Raw genomic sequence first — 24,142 nt, 5'->3', positions numbered from 1 at the left:
TAATCAAACTCTTGTAAGCTGTGTTGAATGGGATTCTTTCTCCCAGGAGAAGTATATGTTTGTTTGTTGGCATGGTCCTAATGACTTAAAGAAAAATGCCGGAAACCAGTACCGCGCTCTTCCCTGAAAGGAACATTGGCTCTTTGTTCAAGAAATGCATTTGCAGAGCGGCTTCTGAGTAAGTCCTTGGAATTCCTCATGGTTTATATGTCTTTGTAAGCTCCTGGCATTGAAGAACCAAGGTTTTTCTTTTGCTTTTCCCCCCCAATGAATCCAACATTGTATTGAACACACTCTCACTCAATTTTGATAAAACCAACAACTCACAAAGCCAACTTGAGTGAAAAGAGTGGGAACACGAGTAGAACTTGCCATCATAGGGTGTTTAGTGTTAAAAGGTTAGAAATGTGGGTATCGAGGCCGGAACCCCAATATTTTCTTACATTCCCTTTGTTCAGGGATGGCATCGGATTTGTTTTGTAACTGCAATGCTACTCGGACGTACAGTGTTTAAAAATACTTTCTATGGCTCCTCTACACAGTCTACCTTTTGATTTTCTCAACAGGTCCATGGGCTGATGTTGAGAGAAGCAACATGGTGGAGCCTAGGGAGGTTAGGGTCTATGGTACATAGAGGCGCTTGTAAACCTGGCTTCCTTGACTTCTCTCTGCGAGAGAGGAAAAGTTCTTCATCTCTCTGACCCTCACTTTCCTCTGTTTACAAAAAGGGGAAAATATAACTAGTTATCCTATATGCTGTTTTTAAAAATTTTTTTTCTTTTTTTATTGGCTGTGCTGTGCTTGTGGGATCTTGGTTTCCTGACCAGGGATTGAACCCGTGCCTGGTGCAGTGGAAGAGTGGAGTTTTAACCACTGGACCGTCAGGGAATTCCCTCCTCTACATGGTTGTGTTGAGGATTATATAAGGTAAGGTGAGTTGCCTAACATCACACCAGAGGTGTTTCTACAGATATCCACCTTCTACCTCCTTCTCCTGCTTTGAAAGGCAAGGACTCTGAGTGGCAAAGAAGTTCATAGGCAAGGTGCATTCTTTTGCTAGGGCTGCCATAACGAAGTGTCACAGACTGGCTGGCCCAGGAAGTGAAAAATGTTTTCTTCACAGCTCTGGAGGTAGAAGTTCAAGATCAAGGTGTTGGCAGGGTTGCTTTCTTCTAAGAACCCTCTCCTTGGCTTGTAGACAGTTGTCCTCTCTCTGTATCTTCACATGGTTTCCCCTCTATGTATGTCTGTGTCCTAAACTCTTATAAGGACACCAGTCATAGTGGATTAGGGGCCACCCTAGTCATTTTAGTTTTATTACCTCTTTTAAGACCCCATCTCCAAATACAGTTGCATTCTAAGGTACTAGGGGTCAGACTTCAACATAGGAATTTGGGGGGACAAAATTCAGCCCATAACACAGGAGGATTCTGGTTGGCACCAGTGCACATATATGGCTGATTCCACCTATAAAAGAGCAGTTTATTCCCTCTCATTCTCCCTTCTCCAGATTCCCTGAGTAGGCAGCATGCAAGTTCACCCCTAACTGTTCTCCCCCAGCTTTCTTTTGGCCTAAGTCGCATCCTAAGTCTCACTACCCCAATTAGATACAAAGCCCCTTGAGGCCAGAGTGTCTCTGTCACATCATGGCTCATGTTTCACCAAGGTGGGTACATGAGAAATACTAAGAGTTTGTTCATTTCGTTTACCATGTAGCCTGGAATATACAGCATTGTATGCCTACAATGTAGCTGGGTTCTCAGTAAAAGTTCATGCATTCTTCCAGCACACATGTATTGGGCATGAATAATATAGTCTTTGCTCTTGAGGGTTTTATAGTCTCCTGGGGAAGACAGACCAATAAACATCATTTCAGATTAATAAACATCATTTCATTGAAGTGTGACAGAGGTAGAGAGAGAGAGACAGGAGCTTATATAGGAGGGGATTGCAGTTTGGGAGGAGAGGCAGGTGGTCTAGGAAGGCTAGTGTGCTAGAGTATTGCTACTGAGATCATGGTCCACAGATCAGCATCATGACATCACCTGGGAGCTTGCTATACATGCAGAATCTGAGGCTCAAACCCAGACTATGGAAGCAGAATCTGCTCTGTTCCTGGACTTGCAGTTCAGACGTTGAAAACTAAAGTACCCACCAGAGATAGAATATAAATGAGTACAATAAGTGAGTATAAGAAAAATCCTATAGCTCTTAGTCTGTATTTTATTTTCCCCCACTTTCCTAGAGCTAAGATGTGGCAGAAACTGATGGCAACAAAAAGTAAGTGCTCCCTCTCCCATACTCGAGTTATTGTCAGAGATGGTTTCCCAGATGGAATTTATATTTCCCTGCCTGCCGAGCATCTAATGGGGCCATGTGACTAGTTCTGACCAATGAGGTGTGTAGGAAGTGATATATGTCCCATCTATGCCTGGGCTTTTAAGAAGCAGATTGGTTTTTTTCCTTCTCTCTCTCTCTCTCTCTCTCCCCATTTTCTGGCTGAAGGCCAAATACCAAAGCCAGAGGGAATGGCAGAATCATAAGATGGAAGGCGCTTGGCTCCTTAAATCACCATCTAGAGGAAAGCCATCCTCATCATCTGTTACAAGACCATGAAATAAACTTTTATTACATGAAGTTGTGGATATTTGGGGGTTTGTTAATTATAGCAGCTAGTGTTACCCTCATACATATGGACAGGATATTTACTACAAGGACAACAGCAATATAATTGCAGTAACAAATGGAAACGACATTGAGTGTTCATGAGGCAATAGGGAGTGGTGGGGACTGTGGTGAACTGGAGCTTGCTTGCCCTGTATAAGAACGAAGGCTTTATCAATTCTATCTGATTGCTCCCTTGTATAAGTATAGGCTCAGTGTGGTCAGAACTTCCAATTTTAAAATTCAGGCTCACTTGAAAAAAAAAACATCAGAAAAAACTAGGTGCCAGATAAAACATATCTATGAGATCAATCTGTGCCATTGGTGGTCAGATGGCATGCTCTGTACTAACAGGTAGACATATCAACTAGACCACCTCTTGTCTCCCATATGCCACCACCAGTCATTTTGCAGATGAGGAAACTATGAGAGCTTCTGGAATAAGGCATTGTTCCTGGTGAGCGCATGGGAAATGTTGCTTGTGTGATTGATCAAAGTGGAGGACTAAAGTTGATGTTGCCACTATTGCTGCTATCCGTAGTACCAGTATTTACACAGCTGCTGCTGCTACAGTACAGCTGGTATTGTCCTCACACAGCCATTTTTTCCTGTCTTTTAACCCTTCCAACACCCCGTGCAGTATGTTCAGCACCCCCATTTTACCAGAGAGAAAAATGAGGCCCAGAGAAGTGACTTGCTAAAGGTCCCTTAGCTCATAGTTCCAGAGTCAAGTCTTTTGAGCTTTGCTTCTTGAGCCTGAGGAACATCCTGGGACACCTTACAGTGTCCAGCAAAGGCCAAACTGAACACATCAGAGATGCTTAGGTTAAGAACGTATAGTGAAGAAGGCCACCTTGCCTTGTCAGCCTAGGCTCCATTCTTTATTTGAAGGGGGCTTTGTGGAATGTGGAAAGGAGGAATATGGGGTGAGGGAAAGGGGAATCAGTTATTTCTCCCTTTTGCCCTTCATGTGGGGAGAGGGGTGTGGTACACAGCATCTAGGCTGGTGGGGGTTATATTCCCTCTCTGTTGCTTAGCAGAGAATAAGATGCTTTTTAGGGGCCCCTGAGCATCACTGAAGCTATTGGTACCTCCAGCTGGATCTTTGTAACTTTTTGTCACCTTACCCCTTTGAGACTTGGTTTCCTCGGCTGTAAAATGATGAGACTAGAATGGTACCCACAGTGGAGCCTAATCACAGGTTCCAGGAGATAGTAGATGGTGAGGGCTGTGCTAGGCACAGAGTAGGTCCACGGTAAGTGTTAATCCAATGAGCCAGCAGTTCTGAAAGCATTTTGTAGATGGACTTGAATGAGCTGCACACAGACGAGCAATAATAATTCTCCACGGGCTGGGGCATCTGCCAGCTCGCCCATGAATCTGTCCCCAAACTACCAGGCCTGGGCGGTGGATGCATTTCTGGATGCCCAGAGGCCGGCTTTGCAAAGAGGAGCAAACAACACCATCTATTCACAGTCTCGCGGGCTCCTCCTGCCAGAGCCCATGAGGGGTTTGGATTCAGAAAGCTATTGAAGGGAAGCCACAAAGACACGTTTTCTCCCCTGTGGCCTGGAGAGAAGACAGAGTGGCTGAGGCACAAGAAGAGGGTTGTTTTGCATCAGCCGGCAGGCGGCAAATTTTGTCAAAGCAGCTGAAGGAGAGAAGTCGTCAAAACACCCAGGACAAACAGGAGCTCTGGCGCAGGCAGGAGATAAAAGATAAGGAGGACAGCCGCCCGGGCACACAGGCCCCCTTCACGGAGCCCTGGCAGCCACGCTCTTGCCATTGTTTGGACCCATGGGCTGCGATGATGGAGGCTTTCTTCTTTTTCTTCTTAAAGAAAGAAGTTATGTCAGAGGAAAGAGAGTTTGTGTTGTGTGAACAGTGCCTGCCAAATGAAAATCTTTGGTTCTTAAAATAGCGAGGCACAAATTCAAACTGGCCCTTTGTCCCTGGTGGTGGAGAAGATGGGCGGGGGGGGGGGGGGGGCGGAGGGGGCCTCCATTTCAGATCTGGCTCTCCCTTCTTGGCTTTGCTGAACCGCTGCGGTTCTTGCAGCTGTTTCTGCTGTTATAAAATGGAGGCCAATTGCTTCAATGGCTGTCTCTGCTCTAATCCAGGCTCTGCTCCTGTTCCCTGAGGCTGTAGCCATGCTGCTCGCCTGCCCTGCTTTTGTTTTCATAGTCCCTTTTGCCCCAAATGCCCTTCTACCATCCCCTGGCATGTCCAATGGGTATTTCAATGCAACATACGCACAATGAATCTTAGCATCTTAAACCCCACGCCCTGCATCTGAAGCATCCCCTGAGTTTTGACTCTGGGGAGGATGAAAGAGGCAGCTCAGATTAGTGAAAAGGGGGCTAAGGAACCAGGGGGGTGTATCTTAAGTCTGAATGTGCATTTTACCCGACAATCTTCCATATCAAAGAACTGGAGAGGGGCAGGCAATGAGAACTGCAGAGGGAGGAAATAACCGCTTCTTCCCAAGAAACTCCTCGGAAATGATGATCTTGTCTCTGTCATATCCCCTTCTAGGCTGACCGTCAATGTTGGTTTGTGCAGAGGTGATGTTGTTCACATCAGCTCAGTCCCATTGCTTTTCAACAAGCTTTTATTGAAGGCACACTGTGTGCCCATCACCATCAACGGGTGAGGATTACCAAGTGGCTAACACTCCTTAGAGAGAACCGGAGGTGTTGTCAGCCTCATAGACCCGTAAGCAGAATCTCAGCCCTGAGAGACTGAGGCTGATTCAACTCACAAGACAGGAAGGTAGAACAACAATGACTGCCCATTGAGAGAGAGAGTGATTTTTTCCGAGGGTGCAGGGAGTTTTTGTACCCTTTCCATGCTCTGGTCTGTGGAGAGCCAAGGCCCTGAGGGTGTGTTGGAGGCATGGTGGCTAAGCAGGGGCTTACCCAGGTTGGTTTATTTTTTTATTTTTAATTTAATTCAATTTTTTTTTTTTTTGGCCTTGCTGAATAGCTTGTGGGATCTTAGTTCCCTGACCAGGAATTGAACCCAGGCCCTTAGCAGTGAAAGCGCAGAGTCCCAACCACTGAACCACCAGGGAAGTCCCCAGGCTGGTTTAGAATTCAGAAAGAGCATTTTCTTTTATCCTTAAAAAAAAAATTTTTTTTTCTAGCATTTTAAAAACAAAAAAAATTTTTTTTCCTAAAGAAGGATAAACTGCAAGTTGTAATCTCAGGGTAGATGTTTACAGCATCCTCTTTGACTTGAGCTGGTAGAGGAGTCTGGGGGAGCAGTACAGGTCCAGGACCTAACTCATGGCAGGGAAAGGCATTTTGAAGTGTGGTCAGAAGGCAGCCATTCTGTGTGGTTAGAGCACAGTGTATGTGCTGAGGGAGAACTTAAATCAAAGTGCCTGGAGCTTCGTGGGTGATAAATACATCAGACTTCCTTTCCTTTCTTTCTTTATGCCTAAGCCTCACCTGAAACTCTTCTGGCAAATTGCACTCACTGTCGACCTGGCCTTGTTTTAGTATGTGACCTCTCGATGAGGCTTTTGTTTTTTCACATCTAATATTTTAAATTGCAACCTAATCAAGTACATTTGGTTAAAAAATTTAACCAATGTAAAACGTGCTATCCTTTTCCCCAGAAATAACTGTGACAATTTTTCTTAGCATTTTCAGAAAGTTTTATGTATATAATGATATACGTGTGTATAGGTTTTTCTTCTTTTCAAAAGCAATCATAGATACTCCTCTCCCCTGTGCTTCGTTGAATAAAATAACAGAGAGCTCTTTACCATCAGCAGATAGAAATCTGCCTCGTTCTTTTTTTTTGCCCACTATATTTTTTTTTAAGAACTTTTATTGAGATACAGTTAACATACAATAAACTGCATATATTTAGAGTGTACAGTTTGGTATTTTTTTTCTTATTAGTAACGTATATATGGCAATCCCAATCTCCCAATTCATTCCCCACCAACCCTCCCCGCTTTCACCACTTGGTGTCCATATGTTTGTCCTCTACATCCGTGTCTCTATTTCTGCCTTGCAAACCGGTTGATTTGTACCATTTTTCTATATTCTGCATATATGTGTTAATATATGATATTTGTTTTTCTTTTTTCTGACTCACTTCACTCTGTATGACAGTCCATCCATGTCTCTACAAATGTCCCAGTTTCATTCCTCTTTACAGCTGAGTAATATTCCATTGTATATATGTACCACATCTTCTTTATTCATTCATCTGTTGATGGACATTTAGGTTGCTTCCATGTCCTGGCTATTGTAAATAGTGCTGCAATGAACATTAGAGTGCATGCGTCTTTTTGAATTATGGTGTTCTCTGGGTATATGGCCAGTAGTGGGATTGCTGGGTCATATGGTAACTCTATTTTTAGTTTTGCAAGGAACCTCCATACTGTTCTCCATAGTGACTGTATCAATTTACATTCCCACCAACAGTGTAGGAGAGTTCCCTTTTCTCCACACCCTCTCCAGCATTTACTGTTTGTAGATTTTCTGATGATGCCCATTCTAACTGGTGTGAGGTGATACCTCATTGTAATTTTGATTTGCATTTCTCGAATAATTAGTGATGTTGGGCAGCTTTTCATGCGCCTCTTGGACATCTGTATGTCTTCTTTGGAGAAATGCCTATTTAGGTCTTCTGCCCATTTTTTGATTGGGTTGTTTGTTTTTTTGATATTGAGCTGGATGAACTGTTTATGTATTTTGCAGATTAATCCTTTGTCTGTTGATTCATTTGCAAATATTTTCTCCCATTCTGAGGGTTGTCTTTTCACCTTGCTTATAGTTTCCTTTGCTGTGCAGAAGCTTTTAAGTTTCATTAGGTTCTACTTATTTATTTTTGTTTTTATTTCCATTACTCTAGGGGGTGGATCAAAAAAGATCTCGCTGTGATTTATGTTGAAGAGTGTTCTTCCTATGTTTTCCTCTAGGAGTTTTATAGTGTCTGGCCTTACATTTAGGTCTTTAATCCATTTTGAGTTTATTTTTGTGTATGCCTCATTCTTTTTAACAGCTGCCTAGCTTTCTGTAATTTATTTAGTCTATTATTTTCAGTAATTTTCAATTAAATGCATTGGATCAATGCAAGTCAATATATATATTTGCATATACATCTGCACAAAATTTAGGGAAGTAGATTTACTGGGATAAATGTTATTGTGCATTATCTTTTTTGGAGAACTATTGCTAAATTGTCCTACAAGGATAGTGCCTCTAACAGTGAGTGGCATTTTTTCCACATATTCATCCACACTGGGTACTATCAGATTTTTAAAATATTTTCTGGTATGGTAAGTGAAAACTGGTGTCTCGTTTTTTTTTTTTTTTTTAAATTAATTCAGGATTTTTATTCTTTTTTTTTTTTTTTTTCATTTTTTTTTTGGGGGGTACACCAGGTTCAATCAACTGTTTTTATACACATATCCCCATATTCCCTCCCTTTCTTGACGCCCCCCCCTCGAGTCCCCCCCACCCTCCCTGCCCCTTGGTGTCTCGTTTTAATGTGCATTTTTTTAATGCATGAATGAGGTTGAGTATTGTATTATGTGTGTTAACCATTCCAATTTATTCTTCTCTAAAGTGTCTTCAACTCTATTTTTCTGTTGGATTTTATATCTAGTAGTTTTTACTGATTTTTAATCATACATTGTGGTGGGCAGCCCTTAAGATGATCTTTGCCTGCTGATCTTCATGCCCTTGTGTAATCCCCTTTTCCTGAGTCTAGGCTGAACTTATTGACTCACTTGCCATGAACACAGCCCAGCAAAAGTGAAGGGATCTCACCTAAAAAAGAAAAATCAATCAATCTATCTATCTATCTATCTATCTATCTATCTATCTATCTATCTATTATTGGTCTTCCTTGCTGTGCATGGGCTTTTTCTAGTTGTGGTGAGCAGGCGCTACTCTTTATTGTGGTGGGCAGGCTGCTCATTGCGGTGGCTTCTCTTGTTGCGGAGCACGGGCTCTAGGTGCGTGGGCTTCAGTAGTTGTGGCACATGGGTTCAATAGTTGTGGCTCACGGGCTCTAGAGCGCAGGCTCAGTAGTCATGGCGCATGGGCTTAGTTGCTCATGGCATGTGGGATCTTCCTGGATCAGGGTTTGAACCCATATCCCCTGCATTGGCAGGTGGATTCTTAACTACTGCGCCACCAGGGAAGCCCAGAATCTCACTTTTGATATTAAGTTATGAAAAGACTAAGGCTTCTCTCTTGGGTGCTCTTTTTCACTTGCTGGCGTATTTCCTACCTCTTTCTGTGTTGGACTCCAGCAGCCATGTAAAGAAGTCCAGGTGATCCTGCAGGAGAGGTCATGGGCAGAGGCCATGGAAAATGAGAAGCAACATCGGGGAGAACCCAGGCAACCCAGCTGACAACCAGCACCGTTTGCCCCTCCTGTGAGGGCGCCATATTGGAAGGGGATGCTGCAGCCCCAGGCAGGCCTTCAGGTAAGAGGAGCCCCCCAGCAGTTTGACCGCAGACTCATACAAGACCCTGAGCCAGGCCCATCCAGCTAAGTGGCTCCCAAATTCCTGACCCACAGAAACTGTGAGACGATAAATGCTTGTTTTGAGCCACTAAGTTTTGGGGCAATTTGTTAAAACAGCAGTAAATTAATAATACATATGCATTTCCAATATTTCCCCAGGAAACCATAGTTTTGTTTTTATTCACAATGATTTTTGTGGTGCAGGAATTTGAAATTTTTGTGAAGTCAAATTGATTGACCTGTTCACCTGTAACTTCTAGTATATTTGATGAAATTAAGGTGATAATTTTCTAATTTGATGAAAGTTTCTTGAGTAACGTTTAATATTGAGGTATAGTTGATGTACAACGTTATATTAGTTTTAGGTGTATAGCGTACTGATTTGATACTTTTATAGTTTATACATCATTTAAAGTTATTATAAAATATTGATTATATACCCTATGCTGTATATTACATCCTTGTATCTTATTTATTTTGTGTATTTATTTTATACTTAGTAGTTTGTACCTCTTAATCCCCTTTCCCCATCTTGCCCCTGCCTCTACCCCCTCCAACTGGTAACCACTAGTTTATTCTCTCTTTTTTTAATTAGAAAATTAATTTGTGTATATTATAGAAAACTACTGAGGAAGTGTTCTAATTTCATTCTTTTACATGTAGCTGTCCAATTTTCCCAGCACCACTTATTGAAGAGGCTGTCTTTTTTCCAGTGTATATTCATGACTCCTTTGTCAAAGATAAGCTGCCCATATGTGCTTGGGTTTACCTCTGAGTTCTCTATTCTGTTCCATTGATCTTCCTTTCTATTTTTGTGCCAGTACCATACTGTCTTGATCACTGTGGGCTTGTAGTATAGTTTGAAGTCAGGAAGCCTGATTCCACCAACTCCATCTTCCCTTCTCAAGATTGCTTTGGCTATTTGGGGTCTTTTGTGTTTCCATACAAATCATAAGATTTCTTGTTCTAGTTCTGTGAAAAATGCCATTGGTAATTTGATAGGAATAGCATTGAATCTGTAAATTGCTTTGGGTAAGATAGTCATTTTCACAATGTTGATTCTTCCAATCCAAGAACATGGTATGTCCCTCCATCTGTTTGTATCGTCTTTGATTTCTTTCATCAGTGTCTTATAGTTTTCTGCATAACTCCTTGAGGAGAACATAGGCAGAACACTCTATGACATACATCAAAGCAAGATCCTTTTTGACCTCCTAGAATAATGGAAATAAAATCAAGAATAAACAAATGGGACCTAATGAAACTTAAAAGCTTTTGCGCAGTGAAAGAATCCATAAACAAGACAAGAAGACAACCCTCAGAGTGGGAGAAAATACTTGCCAGTGAAGCAATGGACAGAGGATTAATCTCCAAAATATACAAGCAGCTCATACAGCTTAATACCAAAAAAGCAAATAACCCAATCCACAAATGGGCAGAAGACCTAAATAGACATTTCTCCAAAGAAGACATACAGAAGGCCAATAAACACATGAAAAGATGCTCAACATCACTAACCATTAGAGAAATGCAAGTCAAAGCCACAATGAGGTATCACCTCACACCTGTCAGAATGGCCATCATGAAAAAATCTAGAGACAATAAATGTTGGAGATGGTGTGGAAAAAAGGGAACTCTCCTGCACTGTTGGTGGGATTGTAAGCTGGTACAGCCACTGTGGAAGACAGTTTGGAGGTTCCTTAAAAAACTACAAATAGAACTACCATATGATCCAGTAATCCCACTACTGGGCATATACCCAGAGAAAACCATGATCCAAAAAGAAACAAGTAGTATAATGTTCATTGCAGCACTATTTGCAATAGCTAGGACATGGAAGCAACCTAAATGCCCATCAACAGATGAATGGATAAAGAAGATGTGGCACATACATACAATATAATATTACTCAGCCATAAAAAGGAATGAAATTGAACTATATGTCATGAGGTGGATAGACCTAGAGTCTGTCATACAGAGTGAAGTAAGCCAGAAAGAGAAAAACAAATACTGTATGCTAACACATATATATGGAATCTGAAGAAATGGTACTGATGAAACCAATGACAGGCAAGAGTGGAGATACAGAAGTAGAGAATGGACTTGAGGACATGGGGCTGGGGTGAGGGGCAAAGGGGAAGTTGGGACGAGGTGAGAGAGAAGCATAGATATATTTACACTACCAGCTGTAAAACAGATAGCTAGTGGGAAGTTGCTGTATAACAAAAGGAGATCAACTTCATGGGAGATGCCTTGGAGGGCCAGGGCGAGGGGGGGGGGGAGTAGTGGGATGGAGAGGATATGGGGATATATGTGTAGATGCAGCTGATTCACTTTGGTGTACCTCAGAGACGGGTACAAGAGTGTAAAGCAAATATATTCCAGTAAAGAGTTAAAAAAGAAAAGGAAAACTACTGAGAAAAATTGCTTGTTATATATTACTCATAGGAAAATGTAAAGATTTATTGTAGTTTATTTTTTGATGTATTTCACCATAGGGGAGATCAATTTTGTATACAGTTTTGCATCCTCCTTTTTGCAGTCGATAATTATACTTGCTATGTTTTGGTCATAGGTCAATTGTGTTAATTTTTTAAAATGTACATTTCTTTTAGTCCTTACAAAAACTCTATGGGACAGACACTATTATTTTAGAGATTAGGGAACTGACACTCAGAGAGGATAGTTTGTTCGAGATTCAATTTTAGTAGGTAAGCCAAGTATGATGCAGGTCTGTTTGATTTTGGGACATTTATGGACCGAATTGTGTTCACACATCCTCCCCTCCCCTTCCCAAATTCACACGTTGAAGTCCTAGAATGTGACTGTATTTGGAGATAGGGTTTCTAAAGAGGTAATTAAGGGGAAAGGGAGTCATTGGGGTGGGTCCTAATCCAACGTGACTGGTGCCCTTGTAAGAAAAGGGGATTAGGACACACACAGAGGGAAGACTATATGGAGACACAGAGAGAGGATGGCCATCTATAAGACAAGAAAAGAGGCCTCAAAAGAAAACCCTGCCAGCACCTTGATCTCAGACGTTCAGAATTGTGAAGAAGTTACCTTCAGAGTTGTGAGAAAGTAAATTTCTGTTGTTTAAGCTACCCAGACTGTGGCATTTGTTTGGCAGCCCTGGAAAACTTATACATGGGCTAAAGTGCTTAAATCTTAGGATATATTGCCTGCTAACATTTACATTATTTCAGAAGCATTTAAAAATTTTTTGATGTCCTTAAAATTCTTTGAACCTGCTACTTTAATCACTAAATAATATTACTTCAAATAGGTATGCCAGAGTTAATTTGACTGTCCTCTCTGGTTGGACGTTTGGGTGGCTTTAATGGCTTTGAATTTTTAATAATGGTGTAACGAATGTATTATAGAAATCTTCTCATTTCTCTTTTAGGTTCCTAGAAGGAGAAGTACTTTATCTAAGAGTATAAACCTTTTTTAGGACTCCCTAGTTTAAATTAAATAAACATGTGCAGTACATTTCCCCAAATAAACAATATCAAAGAGACTTTCTTCAAATCAAGACACAGCATAGTCAGCGCAAGCTAGGAATGCTTATCAGGAAAAGGAAAGATTAGGTTCTTTTGTTTATATTTGCAACCTCTTTGATACAATATTAGAGAATCCAGGAAAGTAAGGGAGGTCAAAGAGGTCTGCAGTCAATCCCTGGTGCTCCTCTTATTCTCTGTGTGGCCTTAGGCTAGGGAACTAGTCGCCCTAGATCTCAGGCTCCTTGTAATATTGTTGTGAGGATTAAGCTAGTCAATGAATATAAAATGCTTAGCACAATTCATAAATAATTATTTAAAAAAAGAGAGTAAATGCATCTTGCCAGGGTAAAGACTTAACTTCCTAAAGTTACTAATAGTCCCTGAATACAGATGGTGAGGTTTTGCATTCAGGCTGAAATAAAACCCCTTACTTTATTTATTTATTTTTTAAAAATATATACTATGTTGTAGAGCTTTTATTTACTTATTTAAGTTTTATTTTGTGTTGGAGTACAGCTGATTTACAATGTTGTGTTAGTTTCAGGTGTACAGCAAAGTGACTCGTTTTTACATATATGTGTATCCTTTTTCAGATTTTTTTTCCCGTGTAGGTTATTACAGAGTATTGAGTAGAGTGCCCTGTGCTATACAGTATGTCCTTGTTGATTATCTATTTTATATATAGTAGTGTGTATATGTTAATCCCAACCTTCTGATTTATGCTTCCCCAGCCCCCACCTTTCCCCTTTGGTCACTGTAAGTTTGTAAAACCCCTTACTTTATTTTTTTATTTTTATTTATTTTTTAAGCTCTTTATTGGAATATAATTGCTTTACATTGTTGTGCCTGTTTTTGCTGTACACCAAAGTGAATCAGATGTTCTTATACATATATCCCATATCCCCTCCCTCCCACCTTCCTTATCCCACCCCTCTAAGTCATCACGCATCATCGAGTTGATCTCCCTATGTTATGCAACAACTTCCCTCTAGCTATCTATTTTACATTTGGTGTGTATATATGTCAATACTACTCTCTCACTTCGTCCCAGCTTCCCCTTCGACCCCCACCCCGTGCCCTCAAGTCTGTTCTCTACATCTACATCTTTATTCTTGCCCTGTTACTGGGTTCATCAGTACCATTTTTTTTAGATTCCATGTACATGAGTTAGCATACGGTATTTGTTTTTCTCTTTCTGGCTTACTTCACTCTGTATGACAGTCTCTAGGTCCATCCACCTCACTACAAATAACTCATTTTCATTCCTTTTTATGGCTGAGTAATATTCCATTGTATATATGTGCCACATCTTCTTTATCCATTCATTTGTTGATGGGCATTTAGGTTGCTTCCATGTCCTGGCTATTGTAAACAGTGCTGCAATGAACATTGTGGTACATGTTTCTTTTTGGATTATGGTTTTCTCTGGGTATATGCCCAGTAGTGAAACCTCTTACTTTAAATCCATAAGTAGGACTTAGTTTGAGATTGGCACTGTGCTAGATAATTTTATATTTTGTATTTTTTATATAATCCTCACACATTTTCTGAATAGGTATATCTTCATTTAACAGATGAAGAAACCAAGTCTCAAAGAGGCTAAATAACATGCCTTAAGGTCACAGGCTCACTAAATGACCTAGGCAGGATTTGAAACTAGTTCTGTCCAATTCCATGCCCCATATTCTTTTCTTTCTTTACATTGCTTCATCCAATTAAGACAGCATCCATTAGTGCAGTATATCTACATATTATATGTAAAGGTATATACTAAATTCATTATTTATACTTCAGCTCTTTTATTTTCCATTTTGCTCAGATTTCTCCTTTCATACAGAATCTCACTTTGTTGATCAGGTTGAGGTCGAGGAAGTCAGGCAGAAGTTAGAATGATTTAACTTTTGTGCTCAGAAGGCTCTAGAATAGCTAGTTATAAATTTCTTCCTATCCCTTCCCCCTGAACCCTCTTTGGAAAATTAAAGGATTGCAACCTGACTCTCTCTTTTGGTCTTTGATTCTCATGGCATTCTTTTTGGATTAAGGGTGTCCAGTTTCCTTGGGAGGAATAAACTATGGCCATCTAAGTGACAAGAGTACAAGCCCCTTCAGTAAACTCCTTAATGGGAGTGTTTATGAGATGTATTTTCACCTCACTGAGCTTTTTATTTCACTAAGATTCTTTCATCCACCCAAGCAGGTGAAGAAAATGGGAAAATGATGGCAGAGAAAAGAAGAGCTTTAGGGAACTTAAAAAGAAAGAGAAAACCAAAAGAAGCTGTCCCACATTTGTTTACTTCTAAGGTTTAACAAGCCATCAGACCTAACAAAAGGGCAAACATTTTTACCCCTGCTTAGCAGTGTGCATGTAGAAATAGGTCAGTTACTGAGGGAAATGGCCACTTTATTTAGCCATTCATTTCATCATTCATTTCTGCATCACTGTTCATTTATTCATTCAATAGTTTGAGCATCTATGTTAGAAGTCCTGTCTTTAATGGGGAGCAGGACCTGTGTTTGAGCAATTAATCAAAAAGATTTTTAAGGAAGGGAATTATTTTTAAAAAATATATGTATAATTAAATTCTTTTGTTTTTTCTTAAAACTTATGTCTGCATATTCGTTCACCCATCTTCTGATATAATCATTTGTGTATTGGTTTTCATTTTTCTTGCTAAAGGGAAAAAAAGATACCCAACATCATCCAGTTTCTAGTTCTGTTTTCTCTAAAGTAGATGGGGAGCTTAAAGAAATTTTGAAGCAATTTGATTTCAGACCTCTAACCTTTTACAATCTTTTCCCTTCTAAATTTTATGGTTGGTTAGCCCATAATTAATTCAACAAAAAATTTTAAAACCAACATGACTTTATCAATTTTTTCTAAAGAATTCAACAAAGGTTTTGTGGAAACAATAATTTTCTTTTTTTATACTCAGATTATTTTTTTTTATACTGAGATTGTATACTCAGGTTTACCTATTATTTAATTAAATTACACACCTATAAAATTAGCTGATATTATTATGATATTAGCTAACTTTACTACCTGTGCCAGGTAGTCCTGTGTTTAGTACTTGGCCTAAATTCACTTAGTAATCATTACAACCAGGGACTTCCCTGGTGGTGCAGTGGTTAAGAATCCGGCTGCCAATGAAGGGGACATGGGTTCGATCCCTGGTCTGGGAAGATCCCACGTGCCATGGAGCAGCTAACCCCTTGCACCACAACTACTGAGCCTGCGCTCGAGAGCCCGAGAGCCACAGCTACTGAGCCTGAGAGCCACAACTACTGAGCCCGTGTGCCACAACTATTGAAGTCCATGAGCCTAGAGCCCATGCTCCGCAAGAAGAGAAGCCACCACAATGAGAAGCCCACGCACTGCAACGAAGAGTAGCCCCTGCTCTCTGCAACTAGAGAAAGCCTGTGCATAGCAACGAAGACCAAACACAGCCAAAAATCAAATCAAATCAATCAATCAATCAATCAATCAATCATTACAACCAGCCTGTAATATTGTTATCCCCACTTCCCAGGGGAGAAAATGACTTGAACTGGTTTGAGAAAAACATACTGATGACTCTTGGAGAGTATATAACTTAAAGCATGGGTCCAGAAGTATGGGATATAATAAATAGCATGTAGCCAACTAGCAGTACCTTTTGTTGGGTGGGAAAACTCCCAGAGCTGCCCAAGGGGGATGGAGCCCTCCTTGCCCACAGCAGCAACTTGCTTGATAACACACGTTTATTAGCTGCCTTCCTTTCTCTCTCACTTCCTCACTCTCCTGTTGGTACTTTCTGGTCTTTCTCTGTCTAACTTACTTCACTTAGTATGATAATCTCTAGTTGCATCTATGTTGCTGCAAATGGCATTATTTTGTTCTTTTTTTATGGCTGAGTAGTATTTCCATATTCTGTTTTTATCTGAACTTGCTCTCCATAATTTAATGTATAAAGATGACAAAAGCTGCCTTTATATGTATGTATATCAGGAGTCTTTCATTTCTGGCTTATTTAATAGATATAAAATGTCTCTCCATTTTGCAGATTGACATTCCCCAAAGCTATTCTGCAGATGTTGGCAGCCGCAGCAATGTGACTGACACGAAGGAAAGTATAATAGGAGGGAAGCATTTCCTAACTGATTTGGTGAAAATATCTTATTTTTCCTAATTTTATAGCAATGTATGATCTTGTGAACACAGTGCTAGAGCTCCTGCCTCAGGCCTTCTTTAGTTTCTTTAGCTGGAAAGACTTGGTAGAGGAAGCATAAGCTTAAACCAAGTCTCGAAGGACAAATGGAATTTGGCTAAGCATAGGAAGAAAGGAAAGGTCTTCCAAACAGAGGTCATGATTGGCTTCAGCACAGAAGTGTGAGAGGGCATGGAATGTTCTGGAAAATGCCAGCCATTCAGTGTGGGTGGTGGAGAAGGAGGAGAGGGAGAGGGAGAAGATTCAGCAGAGGAGAGAGGTGTGAGGAACACCATGGGCTTTCTCCTAAGGGAAGGGGAGTCCCACAAAAGAGTTATAAACAGAGATGACAAAGGTTTGGATCTATGTCTTAGATTTACTTGGCGGCTGCCTTGAAGAGAATTGGTTGGCAGAACAAAAGTGACTGCTTCAGTCTTTTTTTTTTTTCCAAAGCAAATTCATAGCCATATCCCACTAGACCAGGGCTGTCCAGTAGCACTTCCTGTGATGATGGAAATGCAGATGTCTGCACCATCCAATATGGCAGCCTCAGTTACATGTGGCTCTTGAGTGTTGGAAATGTGACAAGTGTGGTTGAGTGACTAAATTTTTAATTTAATTTAACTTTAATTCTTAAAAATTTAAATAGTCACACACATGGCTAATGGCTACCATGTGGAACAATACAGCCCTAAACCCACAAAGAAAGACTATGGGATAGACAGGCTCATCAATCTAAGCTTAATGAGAAATTTCAAAATGTAAGAACTCATTGTAGACTTTGAGGAGGAATTTAAGCAGTACGAGACATAGTTGGATGCCAGCTTAATGGAACTTACGATTAGGGCAAGGCTTTATGTTAAAAGGGTTGAGTGGGTACTAAGGACGTATTCAGGATGTGCAAAAAATCCAAAAAATAGCTGTGAGGGTGGATATTCATCACAACACTGGTTGTAAACAACTTAAATATGCAAATGTACAAGACTGATTAAGAAAATGCATCCATGCAATGGAATAGATCCCATCTATGTAACGGACTGATATAAATAATGCAAAAGCATATTTATTTTAATAGAAAGATGTTTATGATATAGCACTTAGTGGAAAAAGCGTATTATAAAAAGGTTATAAAATTTTCAATGAAATTATGCCTAGGGAAAGATCTAAAAGTACGTGCATAAAATACATATATCCATAGTGGTTATAGCCGAGTTTAAGGCCATTGCTTCATTTTTGTCTCCTTTTTTTTTTCTTATCAATATTATCACTTTTTTTTTTGCAATGAGTGTGTATTCCTTTTATAATTAGAAAAATAAGAAAACAATAAAATAACTTATTTTAAGCTCTTATAGGAGTGAAATAGATAGCAAGATCTATTATGGTTCAGAGTAGATACCCTAGTAGGTGAGGGATAAAGTAGGCAAAAAAGCCTTCTCAAAGGTGAATTTTGAAAGAAAAGGGGGGCGGTAGGGGCAGAAGAAGGAAACAAACATTCCTTGAGCACTTACTCTGTGCTCAAGAGTGAGTGTTCACTCACTCTGTGTTTATATATGTTATCTCTTTTAACCCTTGCTGTGAACAAATAAGGTTGGTACCATCATCATCCCATTTTACAGATGAGGAGATCAAGACTGATAGGTTAAATGACCCTGTAAGTAAAATTGGAAATCTTGAAGAGAGAAGACTGGGGATGGGATCTGACCCATGACTTCAGTGCTTACTAGCTATCGCTAGCTTTCGTTATTGGGTGAATTTCATAATGTCATTCATATACTGGTTTGTATAATGACTATATTTGTGTAATGTCTACAGTGACTAGACCAGAAACTCCAGGGTGCAGGAATTGTGTGTGTTTAGGTCACTGTATCTACCATTTTCAACAAAGAACCTGGCATACAACAGGCTCTCAATGAATACACTGGACTTAATGTAGGTTACATCAGGCATCATTAACTCCTTACTGTTTTACCTCCTAGAGTGTTGGGAAAGACTCAGATGAGATAATAGGCCTGATGGGACTTTGTAGACTCATATACCCAGGTCAGGAGTATTGATCTTTGAAGATTTTCCTTTATTGGCTTTTTTTTTTTTCCCCCCAAGCCAAATGAACTTGAAACTGCTGATGATACTCCTGAAAAGGAGATTTAACCTAGAAATTCTGGGAATGTAGCAGAAAAACACAAAGGGATTTTTGATTGTTAATAAGAACATCAGAGCTTATTAATATATATTTTCAAGATATTTCTGAACCATCTCTTATGTTAACCAAACTATGAGATAAGGTGAGACATGGGAGGTGAAATCTATGTGTTATTAGTTGCATAATCACTTACCATCGGCTCCTAACACAGATATTAGGAAATTTTGATTTTTCTATTTCTGTGGTCAAGTTAAAGGAGACCAGTTGTCCTCTTGCAGAACTGTGTGAGGATGAAAGTACAGTTGGATACATGCTGGATTCCCACAGGATGCTGTTGATCAAATTCTTATTTACATTCTCAAAAACCTTAGTTTTATTTTTTTCCTGTTGTAGCAGCAAGAACATCACCTTTGTGTCAGGTGGACTTGGTTTGAACATGACTTTCACTTTTCACCTGTATGACTTTGGATACACTTCTTGCCTGCTGACAGCCTCGGTTTCTGCAATTTGTAAAATAGGAACAAGCATCCTGGCCTTGCAGGATTGTTAGGAGGGATTAAATGAAATCATGTGTACAGCTTGCCTTGCAGAGTGCTTGGTTCAGAGTAACTCTTAGTTAATGTAAATTACCTTCTTTGTCTACTTTTCAAATTTGTGATTGGCAATGAACAGATTTTTTCCAAACAGAAACTTGTTCTTCTGAATATGGGTGTATGAAATTATGGAAGTGAAGTGATTTTATGGGTCAAAAAATGGCTCCTGTACTTGAGGCTAGAGTCTTTTTTTTTTTAATTAATTACTTTATTTTTGGCTGCATTGAGTCTTCATTGATATGTGTGGGCTTTCTCTAGTTGCAGGGGCTCCTCATTGTGGTGTGCAGGCTCTTCATTGCAGTGGCTTCTCTTGTTGCGGAGCATGGGCTCTAGGTGTGTGGGCTTCAGTAGTTATGGCACGCGGGCTCAATAATTGTGGCTCACGGGCTCTAGAGTGCAGGGTCAGTAGTTATGACACACGGGCTTAGTTGCTCCGCAGCGTGTGGGATCTTCCTGGACCAGGGATTGAACCCATGTCCCCTGCATTGGCAAGTAGATTCTTAACCACTGTGCCACCTAGGAAGTCCCAGGGCTGGAGTCTTCAGGCCATAAATTAGATTCTGTAGTTTTGTACAACAGAAAGAACCCAATCAAGTCTCAGAATCATGGACTACCAGAGCAATGGAAGTCACTGCTTCAGAAAACTGAACATGGTCAGGGAAAGTGACCTACTCAAGGCCTCATGGCTAGTGGCACGCTGGTTGAGTTCACCGTGCATTTAAGGAAGCAGGTTAAAATTGTGTAAGTCCTTAGGAAAGAAACTGGCTAGAGTAAATTCAGATTCTTAGTTATGTGTCTGAGCTGGTGGCACAATAAAACCCTTCTGATTCTTAGGTGTTTAACTTAGTTGATCAGTAAGCTTATATACCCCTCCCCACAGGTGTCTGGAGAATGCAAAATCAAGCTTTAGAGAGTTAGGAAGGGCAAGTTCTCCAAAACTGAAGAGATAAGGGAACATGCGGTTGCTGTTTTGAGAAATCTGGGTTGCCGTCCATTTCCAAGAAATTATTCTGGAACAAATGGACAGGTAGGGCACTGGTTTTTAAACTCACTCACTCATTCATTCATTCATTCACTCACTACAAGCTCACTGAGCCCAGGCAATGAACCAGGCACTTTAAGTGTGGAAGTTACAGAGATGAACAAAATACATCCCTTCTCTAGGAAGGTCACAGGCTGCTCTTCTAAATCCTTCTTCTTTTCTTGGAACCCTTCCCAGGTGTCTTACCCTGAACTTTGGGAGGAGCCTCCTGCTGAGGCTGCACTGCACACCTCTTGTTGAGGACTGATCTAAACACAGAGCTGGAAGACAGTCCTCTGGCTCCTGCCTTCATTTTTCTGGTTACCTGGATGTGACCAGGTCTATAGGTGCTGTTTCTTTTCTCATCCCTGCTTCTACTCTTGTGTCTGCACCACCTAAGCAGGGCTTAGCACGTTTCTTCACTCTTTCCCACCACCAAATAAACTCCATCCTTATTGAGTTTTTAATTTTTAGTTGACAGTTTCATTGTGGACATGGAAGGGAAGGTTAGGTTACATTGAACATCACCCAAAATTAGTTGATGCAATTCTTTCACTAGTCCATGCTCTTTTCCATAAAATCTCTTCCCTTGGCTATGTACTCTGAGTCTCTTTCTCTCTCTCCTGTCTCAGTCCCCAGGTTCACTGGTTCCAGCTCTTTTCCTGTCATCTCATCTGCAATTTGCAACTTTACCATTTTTGATCATGTCACACCCTTCTGGAGAAGGTAGTAGGGGGTTGGAAGTAACAAATACTTTTTTTCTTGGCTAAAAGCAAATATATTTTTCTGTTCCACAGTTGGATCACCTTGGGCAGGAAAGACAGAACCAAAAGGCTGAGCATCTACTTCAGCACCTTTTCCCTCTGTCCCCAGAGCACCCTCTGCTACTGCTGGCATGCCATTCGTCCCGTGGTTCCGTAATTGTCTGTTTATCTGTAATTGACTATTAGTGGTTATAGTTTTAGAGGCTGTGAGGAATGGGTGTGAAGTGGTACAGGCCTGGGGAAATCCCTTCCAGGCAGGGAGTCTTTCCCTCTGAATTCTTAAAAGATGTTGGTCTTACAGCAGATGGTACCTATTTCCCAAGTGTCTGTTGTTCTAGAGAATAAAAACCTCTCTTATGGCCTCTATGAAGGGTGAAGAGGAAGGACAGAGACTCATGTCAAAGGCCTGAAGTCCAGGCTCTGGCAGCCCCCTTCAATGTGCAATTGGGAGATGTATAAGGGGGCTACAGAGTTCCATAAACAGGGACCAAATCTCTTTGGGTCAACCATCAAGAGCCTCTTCCTTCAGGGCTCCTCATGCCCAGATATGATTTTCCTGAGGGGCAGAATCTGTGACTCAAGGAGTAGTTCAGCACCCCTGGTTCTTGGAGGGTAATGAGAGTGGGAAACATTAAGAAAGATGGATTATTAAATGTTGGGAGGAAACTTTAAGATCTTTTGAAATCATTTGATTATATATTTGGTAAAAATTTATGGAGTGCTTGCTCTGTGCCAAGTACTAGTCTAAGCACATGAGAAAGAGAGACTGATGGAACCAAGAGGAAGAGAATCTGGGGGAAATCATAAGGAAGACCCTGAATGCAACTGTATTTATATATTGGAAGGGTGGGGATTTGAGTTAGGTTTACTTACATCTCAGAGCTCCTAAGGGACATCTCAGTAACACTCTTTATAGTATTTTCACTTTACATACTGGTTTCACATTCTGCCACAAAAACAAACAAACAAAAGTGTTAAGTCCATATGGCAAAGATTTATTTTCTCATGTTGCAAATAAATAAGCTGGAGTTTTTTTTTTTTAATAAGTTAGGATGTATATAGCAAGTCCTAGAGCAAGCATTAAAAAGATCTCAAAAATATCATGAAAAAATGATTAAAGAAATGAAAATGCTATGTTAAAAATTACTAAATGAAAAAGGAAGCAGTAAAGGAGGAAAAGAGGAATAAAAAGACACAAGACATATAGACAACAAAGTAAAATGTCAGATGTAAATCCAAAAATATCAATAATATCATAAAATATGAATAGATTAAGCAATCCAATTAAAAGGCAGAGCTTGTCAGACTAGGTTAACAAAAGCCAAATAATACACTGTCTACAAGAGGTATACTTTAGATTCAAAGATACAAATAGATTGAAAGTAAAATAATGGAAAAAAGATACATCATGCACACAGTGACAACAAGAAAGCTCAAGTGTTAATCAGACAAAATAGAAAAAACAAAAAATGTTACTGGAGATATAGAAGGATATTATAATTATAGAAGGGTTGATTCATCAGAAACATGTAACAGTTATAAACATATATACATCTAACAAGAAAGCATCAAAATACATGAAGCATAAACTGAGATGAAAAAATAGACAATTTCATAAGCAGAAATGAATAAATAGACAATTAAAAAAATAGTTGGGGCATTCAATACCTCACTTCCTAATGGATGGAACAATTAGGTAGAAGACCAACAAGGAAACATAAGAAATGAACAGCACAATAAACCAATCAGACTTGACTAACATCTATAGAATGCTCCACCCAACAACAGCAGAATATACATTCTTCTCAAGTGCAGGATAGATCATATTGCAGGTCATTTAAAAAAAAAAACACTTCAGTAAATTTAAGATGATACAAATAATACAAAGTATGTTCTTCAACCACAATGAATTGTTAGAAATAAATAAAAGAAAGCAATTTGAGAAACTTACAAATATGTGGAAATTAAACAATCTAAACAACCAACCAATGGATTAAAAAGGAAATCAAAAGGGAAGTTAGAAAATACTTTGATCAAACTAAAACAAATACACAACATATCAAATTTATGGGATACAGCTAAAGTCGTGCATAGAGGGAAATTTATAGCAGTAAATCCCCATATTAAAAAAGACAAAAGATTTCAGATCAATAATATAGCCTTCCACATTGAGACATTGGAAAAAAGAACAAACTAAAACTAGAACAAACAGAAGGAAGGAACTAATACAGTAGATTAGAGTGGAAATTAATTAGAGAATAGAAAAACAATAAAGAATATCAAGTGAAAGCAAAAGCTGGTTCTCTGAAAACATTAAGAAAATTGACAAATCTTTAGCTAAATTGGAGAGGAAGAGTGGAGACTCAAATTATGAGAATCAGAAGTGAAAGGTGACATTACTTCTTATAGAACTAAAAAGTAGTGTATGTCCATAAATGACACAAATTGCACGAAATGGACAAATTCCTGACTCCAGAAGAAATAGACAATCTGAATAGACCTATAACAAAGAGATTAAATGTGTGATAAAAACAACAAAACAAACCCCACAATTCAAAAACCAAGAGAGACAACTCATTAAACAATAAGCAAAGGACTTGACTAGACATTTCTTCAGAGAAGCTATACAAATGGCCAAAAGCACACGAAAAGGAAATGAGATGAAAACCACAATGAGGTACCACTTCACAATCACTAAGATGGCTGCAACAACAATAACAACAAAAAGGTAAATAAATGTTGGTGAGTATGTGAAGAAATTCAAATCTTCAC

The 24,142-nt window shown here is 39.7% G+C and overlaps 1 long non-coding RNA gene across 1 annotated transcript in view; it reads left to right on the top strand.

The window, feature by feature from the left end:
- Positions 1-915: 915 nt before the first annotated feature.
- LOC130852986 (uncharacterized) overlaps positions 916-24,142 on the top strand; it is a 51,507-nt gene continuing 28,280 nt past the window's right edge. Inside the window, exons 1-2 of the long non-coding RNA XR_009053621.1 lie at positions 916-927; positions 2,246-2,280. This is a non-coding gene — a long non-coding RNA (uncharacterized LOC130852986). The remainder of the gene's footprint in view (positions 928-2,245; positions 2,281-24,142) is intronic.

The sequence above is a fragment of the Hippopotamus amphibius genome, chromosome 5 (assembly GCF_030028045.1).
Source record: "Hippopotamus amphibius kiboko isolate mHipAmp2 chromosome 5, mHipAmp2.hap2, whole genome shotgun sequence".
NCBI classification, from domain to species: Eukaryota; Metazoa; Chordata; class Mammalia; order Artiodactyla; family Hippopotamidae; genus Hippopotamus; species Hippopotamus amphibius.
This window is presented reverse-complemented; position numbering and strand designations above follow the sequence as displayed.